Source organism: Nicotiana attenuata, chromosome 2 (assembly GCF_001879085.1).
Source record: "Nicotiana attenuata strain UT chromosome 2, NIATTr2, whole genome shotgun sequence".
NCBI lineage: Eukaryota > Viridiplantae > Streptophyta > Magnoliopsida > Solanales > Solanaceae > Nicotiana > Nicotiana attenuata.
The window spans coordinates 18,384,643-18,400,743 of record NC_031990.1 but is presented as its reverse complement, the minus strand read 5'-3'; positions in this window follow the sequence as shown (position 1 = coordinate 18,400,743).

The following is a 16,101-nucleotide window of genomic DNA, read 5'->3' as shown; positions in this document are numbered from 1 at the left end:
CTAACTTCAACCTTTTCCGAAGATCCTCCTTCTCGAGCCGTCACCGTTAGGAATACCCATTCAATCCTGAACCACCGCACCCCGTGATCTCTGACAGCCGCTTCTTCAATACTGTCTAACAATATCCTGCCCCAAAGGCAAATTATAGAAGATCATGACACCGGCGAACTTAACATATTCAATCGAGGACGACGACACCACGCCGCAGATGAAAATTCCACCACACTTGAAAACACCAAGTCTCGTTACCCTATCAACCCAAACCTGAACATTTATAGTCCGATTGCCTTTCCTCCACCGGAAATAAAATACTGAATCTCTGAATCGTGCTCTGAGTAAACCTCCTTACAAGTCATTCACTGCCCCGACACATAGGCAAACATCCTACCATCACACCAATACTGCGCAATAATCATTCATAAGCATTATAGCAACCTGTGCATAGCCTCAAAGCTCTCAGAAGTACAGCTAGTGAGCTGAAATGACAGAATATCCTTCCGTAAGGCGATGACAATAGCCCAAACAACTACGTAGGGAGAAACATCCCGCACCTTATCTGTAGTACCATTAAAATTCCTTGATTCCCGATTTAGAACCACCGTTCACGTCGCATAAGATTGAATAGGAAGGAAATTAAGGCATAAGCCTCAAAGGAATCAAACCGCAAGATGAGGAATCAAGAAGGGAAGTGCTCCTAACAGCCCTGTAGCCTCTCGAAGATAAGTACAAACGTCTCCATACCGATCCGCAAGACTCTACTAGACCCTCTCATGACTCGTGAGACCTAAGAGAACCTAGTGCTTTGATACCATGTTGTCACGACCCAAAATCCATCAAAGGCCGTGTTGGCGCCGGACACCTCAGTCAGGCAATCCAACGTTTAACAATTAATTAAACTCTCATTTTAATATTTTTGAAACCATAAATTTCCTTTAATTTAACTAGTAAAAGTAATCTTCACAGAATAAATAAAAATGTTTACAATTTTCAATACTGAATATCCCATAATCAACCCAGAACCCGGTGTCACGAGTGCATGAGCAGTCACTAGGAAATCAAATAAAGTACAATAGCTGTCCGGAATACAAATTTGGACACACAGTAAATACAATACTCTGAAAAAGACTCTTCTGGCTGCGGGTCGTCTCGAGAGATGCAGCTCACCTAAGTCTCCGTATCAACCATGCTGCTACGCCCACTAGGCCACTAGAGGTACATGTGCCTGTGCAACAAAAATGCACAGCAAGTGTAGTATGAGTACGAAAACAACGCGTACCCAGTAAGTATCCCGTCTAATCTCGAAGAAGTAGTGACGAGAGGTCGACTTCGACACTTACTAGTGGTCCAATAATATGCCGATAATATAGTAAATTGAGGATTTTTATAAAAACAGTTGTAACTCAATAGCATGAAGCAAGTAAACAATTCTTTTATTAATAGGGAATTTCCAAATTTATTCTCATCATTTACACATTTATCTCAAGCCAGGGAGGCAATATCATCATTTATAAATTTGCAAGTCAAGCAATGCAAGCATGCACAAATCATGCCGAGGTCGTACGGCCTGATCCAACAATATTTAAACTGTGCACCGCCAGAGGATCAAATGGCGCGAACCATAGATGCATTTATTTAATCTACCGAGACGTTCGGCCCGTTTCACAAAAGATAAACACATTCAAACAGTTCATCAAAGGGCAATTATCTAAGGAAATGGCAGTTCCTCTCTTAACAGTCAAGAAAATGTTGTTTAGCTTTTTAGAAACTTATTAACCAAGTTCAATATTATTTAAGCATTTTAAATTGACAACAAGGTTGCAAATGTTACAAGTAAAGCATGCTTTTGGGTCCTAGACTACCCGGACTTAAGCATAATAGTAGCTACGCACGGACCCTCGTCACCTCGTGCGTACGTAGCCCCCACAATTAGAAGCACATATTTAATTATTTCACCTATGGGGATAATTCCCTCTTACAAGGTTAGAAAGGAGACTCACCCTGCTCCGAAGTTCCATAACCGGCATTCCACGCCCTTCCAATGACTCAAATTGATGCCAACGCTCCCAAAACTAGCCAAATAATGGGCAAACCAATAAAAATATACCCTAATACTTATAACAATTCAATTTATATAAATTTCCAACTCGCTTGAAAAGTTGACAATATTGCCATCGGAACCACGTGCCCGGATTCCGAAATTTTTCGAAGATAAACTTTACCCATAACCTCACGAACTCAAATATATAATTTGCTCTCAATTTCATTTCCAAAATCGTGGTCAAAATCCAAGAATATCAATTTTCTAGGTTTTTCCTCAAACCCCAAATTTACTACTAATTTCCATGTTAAAACTTATACATAATCGACGTATTTAACTCAAGACTAGTATAAACCATTTACCTCATGCTTGGTGGTGAAAATGGCACTCCCAAGTTGCTCCAAAACCGACTCCCATGGAGGAAATGGGGTTGAAATGAGCCAAACCCTCGTTTTTTAAAGAACACACTGCCCAGCCCGATTTTCGCACATGTGGTCACTCGACCGCTTCTGCAGTTTCGCAGGTGCGGCCCCACTACCGCTTCTGCGGTCCTTCACCAGGCCCCTCACTCCGCTTCTGCGCTTCCCCTTTCGCAGGTGCGGTCCCGCTTCTGCGGCAAGATGACTGCATCTGCGGTCACAGCATTTCCCTTCTCAACCGCATCTGCGCTCCTTTGCCGCTTCTGCGGCTCCGCACCTGTGTCCAAGACCTCGCAGGTGCGGTTGCACCAGATGACACCAGGCTTCAGCTCTTTCTCCCAACTCCAATTCGATCCATTAACCACCCGGAATCCACCCGAGGCCCTCGGGACCCCGTCCAATCACACCAATCAATTCCAAAACACATTATGAACCCAGTCGAGCATTCAAATCACATCAAACAACGCGAAAACCATGAATTGCACTCCAATTCATGTTTAATAAACATTAGAACTTCAAACTTCAACATTCGATGCCGAAACCTATCGATTCACGTCCGATTGACCTCAAATTTTGCACACAAGTCATATTCGACATTACGGACCTACTCCAACTTCCGGAATCGGAATCCGACCCCGATATCAAAAAGTCCACTTCCGGTCAAACTTCTCAAAAACCTTCAAATTTCTAACTTTAGCCAAATGACTCCAAAATGACCTACGGACCTCCAAATCCACTTCCGATCGCGCTCCCAATACCAAATCACCATACGGAGCTATTCCCAAACTCGGAATCCCAAACGGACATCGATAATACTGAAATGCACTTCAACCCAAACTTATGAAATTATTCCAAAAAGGCTAACTTCCGCAATAGGCGCCGAAACGCTCCTGGGTCATCCAAAACTCGTTACGGACATACATCAAGTCCAAAATCATCATACGAACCTGCTAAAACCTTTAAATCTCGATTCCGAGGTCGTTTACTCAAAAATCCAATCTTAGTCAATTCTTTCAACTTAAAGCTTCCAAAATGAGAATTTTCTTTCCAAATCAACTCCGAACTTCTCGAAATTCAATTCCGACCATGCGTGCAAATCATAATTCCTGAAGTGAAGCTACTCATGGCCTCAAACTGCCGAATGACGCGCTAGAGCTCAAAACCACCGGTCGAGTCGTTACACCGAGAAACTAGTACTATATTATAAATGTGAAGCCTTTTGGTGTAAAGTTAATTTACTAAAATATTCTTCAAAAACTAAATAACCAATTTACCCTCCACCTAAAAGTAAAATTACCTCTCATTAAATGATCTATTTGTACTATTCAAAAATCGGTGATATTCTCTTTTTGATTAATTATATTTTCTAGTACTTATGTTCAAAAAGTTGAAAAAGAAGTACAAAATGTGTGGTACTTAAAGAATCAACGGTTTGTTTAGAATTAGAGAACCCTTAATTAAAGAAACGTTTAGTACTAGAGAACCCAAAAGTCTATATAACTGATTGATGGTGCAGCAATGCCCATAAATGTATATAATAGTTTTATATATCACAAGTTTTGGAATGCTTTTAGAGAGCAAACATTGATAATATTCTCTTATAGAAAAACATTGCACGTATTGATCAAATTGTCATAAAAACGTTTCTTTGGCTTGAAGAGAGAGACACAAATAGTAGAACGATGTAACCCCAGGAAGCTATAAGCCTTGGCACTGCCTTGAGAAATAAAAAAAGCATCAATCAACTGAAATCATGATACTTTGAGAAGAACATATTTGCTCTTTGCCATTATATATTTAATTTTTTTGATTTCTACAGGTATATGGATTCTAACCTTAATGTTATTGCTAAATTGAAGCTATATCATACTACAATTGGATGAGTCCTTTGATGGGAGAAGTAAATATAGGTATTTTTAAACTCTTACTCGAGTAATTTCTATTCAGATGAAGGGTTTGTTCCTTTTCCTTCTTAAACAGCTTTCTCTTTTATTTTTTTAATGAAGTGATAGGATTTAAAATATATTTTTTCAACATTACTCTGGTAATACAAAAATTCTATAATATTTGTCTTTTACGCTACTACAGCTATTTGATTATTAAATATTGTGTTAAGAAATGTAGCTCAAAGTAACAATATAAAACAAGAAGATAAGTAGAATAAGAGAAGAAGAGATGACTTTCTTATTTCATCAAGTGTTTGAGTGTGTACAATGTGGTGCCAAAACCCTCTATTTATAGGATTACATAGAGGCATACAAAAGAATGCCACAAACATGACATTAAACATTTGAGATCATGGAGGAAGATCATGGGGAGGTTATGGAGGTGTGGGAGTTACAACTATAATGGTGAGAAGTAGTGTGAGTTATCTACATAATGGAGAAGAGTAGTGGGAGTAACTTCTTTAGGAGTTATAGACATCCACTACAAAAGATAATATTTCATAACACTCCCCCTTGGATGTCTATAGATAATGTGCCTCGTTAAAACCTTACTAAGAAAAAACCCTGTGGAAAAAAATTTTAGTGAAGGAAAAAGAGTACACATATCTTGTAATATGCATTATTTGCTGCCTCATTAAAAACCTTGCCAGAAAAACCCAGTGGGATAAAATTTTAGCTAAGGGAAAAAGAGTACAGCGCGTATTTGCCTCCCCCTGATGAAAACATCACTTTATTCTTCGGAGATGACGAATTCCAAGCTTGTATAACAACTTCTCTAATATTGAGATCCGCAATGCATGTGAAGAAGTTTGTCAAATTATCACTTAAACAAATTTATTGAAGAACTTTGGTGAATGTCCTTTATTTTGTCTCCTTCGATGGTCCTTCTTTCAATTGAGTTATGCATGCAGTATCATCTTCAATGTAATTGGAACCTTGTTGAATATCACAATATGGCATTACCCTCATANATATATATATATATATATATATATATATATATATATATATATGAGGCCGAGCCTTATCACCTTAAATTGTTGGTAAGTTGTTTGAGAAACGGTTGTATTCACTTTGTGCTCATGTATTGTATTGTAAGCACGTATCTCGCAATTCGATAATTTCCTTCCTTCCTCGTGGAGCGAGCGCCTAGGCAGTATAATAGATGCCTATATGGTTCGTACCGCTCGATCCTCGGCAGTGTACACTTTATTCAGGATCAGGCCGAATGACCTCGGTGCAATCTTGCGTATATCACTAGCAGTCCAAATATTCATAAGATTATCCTTCCACTGATGCTTGGCATTTATATGGTATTCCTTATCCGTTTGATACTGTCACTTGATACATCTGAATTGTTGAGGTAGAATACGAGACCGAGAAATTCATACCTTTAAAGGAAAACTTTGGAAGATTATGTAACTTATATATTTACCCCATTATTGTTGTGTGCTTTATATCTGCTTATGATTTATTATATTATTTTATTGGACCTCTAGTAAGTGTCAATGTCGACCCCTCGTCACTACTTTTTCGGGGTTAGGCTAGATACTTACTGAATACCCGTTGATTTACGTACTCATGCTACACTTCTGCACTAAATATGCAGGATCTGACTGGTTCAATTGGTGGTTATCTTGGCGCGTAGGAGCAACTGTTGAGGAGACTTTATGGTGAGCTGCATTCCAGGCTATGTAACGCAGCCCACAGAGTCTCCATCGTACTATTTACTCGATCCCGTCTTATTTACATTCCAGACATATGCTGTATTATTATTGTACTCCTTAGTAAATGCCCATTCACTTGTGACATCGGATTTTGGGATGTTCTAGATATTGTTTGTGATTTTGTTTAGCATTTACACACTTTTATTATCTATTCTGTTTAAAGTGTAAGTTTCCATTAATTTTTTATGCGTTGATTTCTAATCTAATAAAATTCACGATTTTGAAAATAATAAAATGCATAATCAAGTTGGTAGTTCACCGTTAGTTTGCCTAACGGCGACGTTGGGCACCATCACGGCCTATAGTGAGTTTCGGGTCGTGACAGTTTGATATGGTAAATTAATTTTCACGAACATATTTTCCCGAAAAATATTTTTCTTGCTAGAAATATTTTTTGGTGTTTGATTGGAGAGTGAAAAATTATTTTCAAAAAATATGTATATCAACGATTAAGAATAATATCAACAAATTAAGAGTGTGTTGATGAAAATTTTGGGTTCTGATGATTATTAATAACGTCTAAGTATTAATTTATGTAAGTAATTTATATCTATATCAATATCTATATCTATCTATCTATCTATATTTATATCTATCTATTTATACTATATTAAAAGTACGAAGGCACTTAGCAAAATATCATTCGTCTTTTTTACCCTTTAACAAATAAGGTTCACACTGGACAAAATAGTCTTTTAGTTTTTAATGTATAACCNAATATGTTTATGTCCGGGTAAACTTTGGCCTTTATCATGTAATATTTGTATTATTTAAACTCATTCTGCTAGCTTAATTAAATGAAATTATAATTGAACTATATATATATATATATATATATATATATATATATATGTATGTATATTAGGGTGGATTGTGTTCATGGTGTAAATTACTAAACCAGTGCCACCTATCAGCTTCAACAAATATAAACTCGTGCATGCCAAAATGATCGTGTACGCATAAATAATGTAAGTATATAAACAGGTACCTTACTTTCTTAATACTCCGATATATTACACAAAACAATGGCACTCGAGTGTTAAAGCTTAGTGCCTGCTCAATGGAAAGGAATAGATTCATCTTTGGTTTTTGGTAGTTGTGGCTCATACTCGCAGAAAACAATTGTAACTACTATTATCAGTTTGTTGTTTCTATATTATTGATACATAATTCAAATTCAAAATTCATAGAATAATTAAAAATGATACTCCCTGGACAAGATAGATTCAAACTGACTGATATGGCATACGATTGCACAGATTTTCACAAGCTCAACCAAATTGATTCAAGGTTGTAGCTCCCATGGAAGGCTTTCATCTCTTATAGAAAATATAAGAAGATTATAGCAAATCGTGCTGATAACGTGTTAAGAAATGTAGCTCAAAGTAACAATATAAAACAAGAAGATAAGTAGAAGAAGAGAAGAAGAGATAACTTTCTTATTTCATCAAGTTTTCAAGTGTGTACAATGTGGTGCCAAAACCTTTTATTTATAGGATTACATAGAGGCATACAAAAGAATGCCACAAACATGACATTAAACATTTGAGATCATGGAGGAAGATCATGGGGAGGTTATGGAGGTGTGGGAGTTACAACTATAATGGTGAGAAGTAGTGGGAGTTATCTACATAATGGAGAAGAATAGTGGGAGTAACTTCTTTAGGAGTTATAGACATCCACTACAAAATATAATATTTCATAACAGATTTTTTTTTTTTGACTTCTATTTTATGGCGAGGATTTTCTTTTTACTTTAGAAGGACAAGCCAAGTTGTGATTAAAATTTATTCGCACATTACATTTACATTAAACTAATATATTCAAGATATTTGTTTTTCAGTAACCTCCTCATGATTTAAATATCATGTGACGGATAAATATTTGCACGAAGGAAGGGGGGAGGGTGTTGGGTGTGCGAACAAAGTCCCACATTGGTAGCTGAAAAGATTGTGTGTCACTTGTGTTTACCTCTTCGTGAGGTTGTTCTCTCGATATTTTGTACTCTCTTTTATTATAGTGGATTGCTCATCTCCGTTGTGGACGTAGGTCAGTTGACCGAACCATGTTAAATGTTTGTGTCTCTTTTGGTAGATTTCTCTTTTGTTGTTGGATTTATCGTCGCTCAAGGTTTGTTTTGCTAGCTTCCGCATGACACCTGATTTTTTTCCTGTCCTAACAAGTGGTATCAGAGCCCAGGTTCAGCGGAACGAGTATGGAGATGGCGGAGTGATGGTGCATGGCGGTGCACACGCAAGAAGAAGCTAGCTGCGGGCTTCGGTTGCCATAATACTCNCATTCTATAACTAACAATGAGGCAGAGTATGAAGTTGTGATTGCAGGTTTGGAACTGGCACGAGAACTTGGCATTAATCAAATCGTAATCAAAAGCGATTCACAGCTCGTAGTTAACCAAATGCTGGGGACTTATACAGCCAGGGAAGCACGAATGCAGCAATACTTAGAAAAGGTACGAGATTCGCTTAGGCAATTTCAAACTTGGAAAGTCACGCAGATACCAAGAGATGAAAATGGCAAAGCAGATGCCCTAGCTAATCTCGCATCTGCGGCAGACTTGGCGAGTAATAAAAATGCTTCTGTAATTCATTTCTTTCATTCAGTACTTGATCCAGACAAAAATGAGGTAAATTTCAATAACTTAACCTGGGATTGGAGAAACGAGATTGTCGCTTTTTTGCAGTATGGTACCGTCCCCGAAGACAAGAGGAAAGCTCATGCACTTCGAAAAAAGGCTGCTCGATATTGTTTAATGCAGGGTAATCTTTACCAAAAAATGTTCGGTGGCCCTTTAGCAAGGTGCCTCGGGCCTTCTCAAACGGAATATCTGATGAGAGAAATACACGAGGGGCATTGTGGAAATCACGCAGGGGGAAGGTCGCTGGTAAGAACCATGATTAGAGCAGGCTATTATTGGCCTAAAATGGAAGAGGAAGCGGAGAACTTCGTGACTAAATGTGATAAGTGCCAAAGATATTGTAACAGCATGCATAGACCTGCAGAGCTGTTATATCCGGTCATTGCACCGTGGCCTTTTATGAAATAGGGAATGGATATCGTGGGTCCACTACCGCAAGAAAAAGGGCAGGTAAGATTCCTACTTGTACTCACTGATTATTTCACTAAATGGGTAGGAGCAGGAGCATTTAAACAGGTACGGGAAATAGAAGTCAGAGATTTCATCTGGCAAAATATCATATGTCGATTTGGTGTACCAAAGGAAATCGTGTGTGATAATGACCCACAATTTATAGGCGCTCAAATCACAGAATTTTTTGAAAGTTGGCAGATCAAAAGAATTACGTCCACACCTTATCATCCGGTGGGTAATGAACAAGCTGAATCAACAAATAAAGTCATTGCCAACAAATTGAAAAAATGATTAGAGGAATCTAAAGGCAACTGGCTAGAATTGCTACCTGGTGTTCTATGGGCATACCGTACTACAACAAAACAAGCACAGGTGAAACGCCATTCTCATTGGTGTATGGAGCTGAAGCTTTAATTCTGATTGAGATAGGGGAACCAAGCACGAGGTATACGCAGACATCAGAAGGATCTAATGCAGAAGAAATGCGCATAAACTTGGACTTACTTGAAGGAAGAAGAGAAGCTGCATTAATAAGAATGGCAGCACAAAAACAAGTCATGGAACGATATTATAATCGAAAGGCACGACTAAGATACTTCAAGATTGGGGACTTCGTACTCAAGAAAGTTTTTCAATACACGAAGGCGGCTAATACGGGGAAATTGAGTCCAACTTGGGAAGGACCTTACAGGATTCATAGTATTGTGGGAAAAGGAGCATACGAGTTGGAGACAATGGATGGCAAGATATTACCTTCACATTGGAATGCCATTCACCTGAAGAGATATTATTTCTAAAAGAATACCCACGGTCAGATATCTTCATTTTAAAATTCTATTGTTTGAATTATTAAAGTTTTACTAACGATTTTAGATGATAGGCAAAAAGCTAACCCGTACTAAATGATGAGTCACGACCCGCAAGTCAAGTGGAATCAATTTTCCCGGTCTAGGGTTACAATTATTCTAATAGAAATTCAGACGGGTTCAGTAGTCTTCATCTATAATCGCACCTCCGATTCCCGTGTATTATTCCTTTTCAGGGAAAGGACCGTATGAGAGGAACGATCAAGTGCTCGAGGCTTCATGCTTCAACGCTCAAACACTTGGGGGACTATATGATATATACATAGACAAATGTATAAAGAAGACAAAGAAGATTGAGAAGAAATCAAAAGTTCGGGCCTATCAAAAGTTTAGGCCTAAAAAATCAACTCATTTAAAGAGTCAAGTGCAGAGCAAAAGCCAATGAAAGATAGTCACGAGCCAAGGCCAAAGCAAAACCTTATCATAGTTAGGTTAAAGGTAATGTACTAAAACATGTTGTAAATAAAAACCTTGTATTTAAAATACATGTACTGAAACGGGTTATTACATAAAAACCTTGTATTTTATTCTTTCTTTTAAAAAGAAAAAAAATCTGTTGTGAGGAAAACAGTTACGAGAAAGTTATAGATGTTATTTAATTACATGTAAAGTGTTATTTAAAACTTGGCAAAGTTCAAATAAAAACTTGTCAAAGTTATTTCAAGAAACATGTGTATTCCTATTTCTTTTGTCGTATGTTAACACCGTTATGAAGTTGATACGTCTTCTTCATTAAGTGTCAAATATAAAAGGGCCCTCTTTTACAATTCATGATTGATTTAAGACATTCATGAGAAAAAGAAAGCATTTTACAAAATAAAAATGCAAGTTATTCAGTAAGTCCTTAAAAACTAATAATAATAAAGGCAAGAATAAACAAAACAGATGTTTAAACAGCAATGGAATCTTCATAATATTAAAAGAAAATTTAGACTAAGTATGAACTTAGTCATAAACCAAAAGTTGTTTAAACAAAATGCCCCATAAAAGGACTGGGGACTTAACGTTTTCCACAAACCCTTGAAAAGACCAAGGGTTACAACCACACAAAAAAAAATATATATATATATATATATATATATATATATAACAAAGGAACTCAAACTTTTCACTGAGAACTTGAAGGAACTGAAGCAGGGACATCAACAACAGCGGGCTCAACTTGACTTGAAGGAGTGGATACCCGTATCATCTTCAATATGTTCAGAAGCTTCATCCACGGGAGAAGAAAAATCTTGGTTCTNAATCATACGATTCTGTAAAGAATCACAAGGTATTGTAAAACTCATATGAAATAAGTCCAAAAATCAATCTCAGATACTGTACAAATCTAAGAGGTCAGAAGAAAAATAGGGTTCGAGGAGAACAACACAGAGGTGAAGAAACATGCTTAGAAACCCATAGATCATAGTCGATGTAGGACGATCTTACTCGGAATCACACTGGGACACCCTGAAACAGTCGAGAAAGGGGCCATAGATGCAAGCCAACTAACCCTGGTCCCTTGAGGACCCTGGAGATGGCAATACCAACGTGATTGATGTTAGTGAAATAATCATATCTATTTAAATACCAATGAGGCATAAAGCTTTTAATCCTATTTTAAACGCCAATATACATAAAACCTATAACCGTATTTGCAGATAACTCCTTCAAAAATTAGGCTTCCATTATAATCGTTTAACCCTTTTAACCTTCATAAATAACATCTAAGTTTGTTCTCATTTTCTTGGTTTTATAAATTAATTTGAAGAAGAAGAAAACAATGATGAAAAGAGAGGAAAAAACGAAGGAAAAAGGAATCGGCACAATACGAAGACCAACTTGAGATGGTCAGTCAGTCAATTTTTTTGGTTTTATTTGTTTGCTTTCAGTACGAAGACCAACTTTGCATGAATTCTTGAAAGAAGTTATCCATGTAGACCATAGAAATAAATTGAAAAGGAATAAAAAATAGAGAAGACCTTTTAGAAAAACTAATGTTCTTTAAAAACAAATACTATACTTGGACCATCACCCGTAAATTACTGTCTTTGTATTATTTTTATTTTAGGACCAATCAATTATATTTTATCTTTTTATTTCTTTATATTGAAATATATTATGTATTAATATAGCATTTTAGCATTTTTTTCGTTTAGTATTTTCATAACTTTATATGTCAAGTATAGCTATTAATAGTTTCTTAATATGATGTAGAATATATTTTGATTTAGACAAAAGTTAATCAAGGTATAAATATTAATAATTTAATATTTATGTCCTTTTATGTCATCAATTTTATCGTATAAATTGTTCACATCATTTACATGTATAGAACAAGAAAAATTGATCTTGCGAAACGATTTAATTTGTAAAAGAAATCATGAAATAAATTGTCAATATCGAATACGTGCCAAGTAGCAAAATTGCATTTGACTATGTAGAAAAAAAGAATAAAAGATAGAGATTTCTTTGTTAGAAAAATTGATGACCTTTAAAAACAAAGACTATACTTGGACATCATCACATGTGAATTATTGTCTTTGTACTCTTTTTATTTTAGGACCTGTCTAATATTTTATATCTTAGAAACAGTAAACAAGATTTGCTAAAAATTGCCCTTAAGCCTTACAACTAAAACTTCATTACAACTAGCTACGGAATAATAGTAATATTTCTAATAGGTACATACTTATAGTTGATGGAACGAGGTGTTTTGTCGTGCTATTTGGTGTTGGTTTACCAGAACATACTCACTAGACCAATGGTTGCACATATATTGTCTCGGTGGTACATTATTGAAAACTGTTATTGGGTTCTATTTATATGTTTTTCTTTTAACTTTTATTATGATATTTTGTGGTACTATATATCCTTTGCGTTATTTTATCTCTTGGGGTGGGGTGACAAAAAAATTGCAGGAATAAAAGTCAGTATAGGACGTTGTTCTCGAAAGTTGCCATATAAATCTCTATGTTTTATTTTAAATAATACTTTTGATTATGAAAATACCAAGAATAATCTAACTAACGAATTTTAAAAAGATTGTACGAGAGAAGTGTTTAACCAAAAAATAGATTTTTAGTCAAAGCTAGAATTTAAAAGAATACGGGTTACTGATAATCAGAAAGGTATGTAAAGAAAGAAATTTGTGAATAATATGATCAGAAAGCAAGTAAATCAAAGTATATTCCAATAGTTGACGCTTCAATTATCACTTCCATTTAATGCTTTAGACACGTGTCATCTTCTTATTGGTTCCACAGTTTTACAACACTTTCTCAGGCTTTCTTTTCGGCTCTACTGTTCATGAAGTACCAGTTACCATTATTGTGACCCTTCCATTACTGCATTTTACTTTTGACGGTTACCCATCAGTATAAATACAATTTTACCTTTTACCTTTTACCGCATAAAACTTTTTTCTCGAACATTTGAACTGTGCAAATCTCTGTTTACTTCTTCTTCTTCCTTATCATGTCTTCTTCGAACCCTAACCCTAGGAGAGTTCCTATTTTAGACAATTTTCCCAATGCCCCTGTTAGACATAGAAGGGGTGGGAGACTTCGTAGCTTAGGATCCTCTCGTGGTGGCGGTTCTGCCATGCCTTCTCCTAGCCCTGGTTCTTCCTCTAGAACTAGAGGTTCTTTTACCCAAAAATCATCTTCTAAGAGCAAGGAGGCCTCTGAACCATTACAGGAGCCCTTGGTAGAAGAGATAGTCCCTAACGATTTATCTTTTCACCACGATAGACAATCACTTCAAACCCAAGTTTCTGGTCTAGATCGTACCGATGCTTACCCCACTTTGATTACAGAGATTTTAGCTCCCATAGTCCGCAAAGATTGTCACTGGAGTAACGATTTTCCCATTATAATCCCCAATCCAAATCAAAGAATTACCTCCTATATGAGTGGACTTTCTTTTGTTTACACATACCCTTTTACTCTTGGTTTTAAACCAGCTATTGATCCAGTGATTCTCGATTTCTGTCGCTTCTTCAAAGTTTATTTAGCACAGATTGGCCCGCTGGTATGGAGGGCTGTTGCTTGTTTAAGACATCTGGCCAATTTGGCAGATGTTAATTTCACCTTCCCTCACCTAATTCATCTATACTCCCCTAGACTTTTTCGTAATGGCGTCTTTACCTTAATGGCTAGGAGTAAGAGGGTTTTGGTGAGCCCAGAAGATGATAAGGATCGTGGCTGGTATGCCCGATTTGTTGCTGCCCCCACAGTTGGTTTAGTGGGTGAACAAAATATTCCCTTCCCTGAGAAGTGGAACTTTGCACGTAAGTCTCTCATCTCTCTCGTACCTTTTTCTTTCAAGTTTATCAATTCCTTTAACTTTATTATTATTATTTTTTTAGCAACTATGGGAGTTGTGGAGAACGTTCCCAATTTTCGTGGTTGGGTAGATAAACTGTTGAAGATCGCGCCTATGGAGGCTAGGTCTTGGAAATTTATTTCCAATCGTCACGGTTGGAAAGTAAAGACTCACGGTATGAGTTTTCGTCTTTCTCATATGTAAAATTTTTTCCCTTTATTGCTTTAACTTTCAACCTTCTCTTTGTCAGGATTTGCTATTCGAGGTGTTACTGCTGAAGCAGTTGCGGCCTCTCGTTCCTCTTCAGGATCTCGAATTTCTTTAGAGAGGGCTCAGGATATACTCTTGAAAAGAAAAACCATTGAAGAAGATGACTCCGAGGAAGAAGAGGAGGATGGTTCCTTGGTGACAAGGCCAAGAGTTAGGAGACGTATCGTCTCTAACGAAGCTGAAGTTTCTCATCATCTTTCTCCTACCGAGCCTGTTCATCTCGTTTCTGATGATGACGTTGTTACCCCTCGTGACACTCGTGACTCTATCAACCAGCTTTTCGTTAGTGGTTTCGAGAGTGGTGAGTTAGGGTCTATTATAGACGAACTTCCCTTGTCTTCAACTCCCATATCTTCAATTCCTTCTTTTCCTTCTCCTATCGTGACTTTGATCCCTTCCTAACCTACTCCATCTGCTTCTGTACCTCTCTCTGCTGTTTTTACTTCTTCTACCGCTCCTCCTTTGGCAGTTCCTCCTTCTACTACCCATCATACAGAAGTGGGTTCTTCAAGTAGAAGCATTGCTATGAGGAGCGTGACTATCGAAGTTCCTGCTAACAACAGTCTTTTGAGGAAATCTGGTCAGGCAGATATTTGGCTTGAGCCTCTAATTGGCCCAATTAAGAAAGAAAAAATGAATAGACATAGTTGACTTTGATGAACGGCATAGTTCATGCTACCTTGAAGGTATTTTCCTTCTTTCTTTACTTTGCAAAAAATTTCTCTAGAATTCTTATTTTCCTCCCTTATCATTTTCACGCCAATCTCATTGGTACAGAGCTGATGAGCAGAGTTTCTTTATTAGAGAAGGTGGCACGTGACTCTGAAAAGGCTGTTCTTGATTCAAGGAGGGAAGCTCGTGACTTTCAGTTGGAAGCAGTTAATTGGAAGGAACAATTTGATAGTGCTCAAATTACTATAGAAGATTTGCAAGAGAACAAGAATAACCTGGAACAGCAGATAAGAGCATTAACCTCAAAGCTTGCGGTTGCCAAGGCTTCTTCAAGTCAGGCAGAGAAAGAAAGAGAGTGTCTCGGGTCTTCTTTCTCAGAGAAATTATCTAAGGCAAGTGAGGAGATTAGAGAGTTGAAAGCTCTTTTAAGTCAAAAAGAAGTTTATGCTGGAGATTTGATACAGAATTTGACTCAGACACGGGAAGATCTGCGAACTTCTGAGGGCAAGGTGCATGCCTTAGAAAAATCTCATGCCTCTCTCCAAGCCTCTTACAACTTAGCTTTGGCTGAAAATGAAGAACTCAAGAATGAAATTGTTACTTGGGAAAGAGATTATGAGCTTCTTGAAGATAAGGTTGTCGTTGATGTAAGCTGGGCTTTTCTAAACTCTCGGCGTGATGCTTTAGTTGAAGCTAGCCAAGAAAACTTTAATCTGGAGTCAGAGTTAGCTAAGGTGATGGAGACT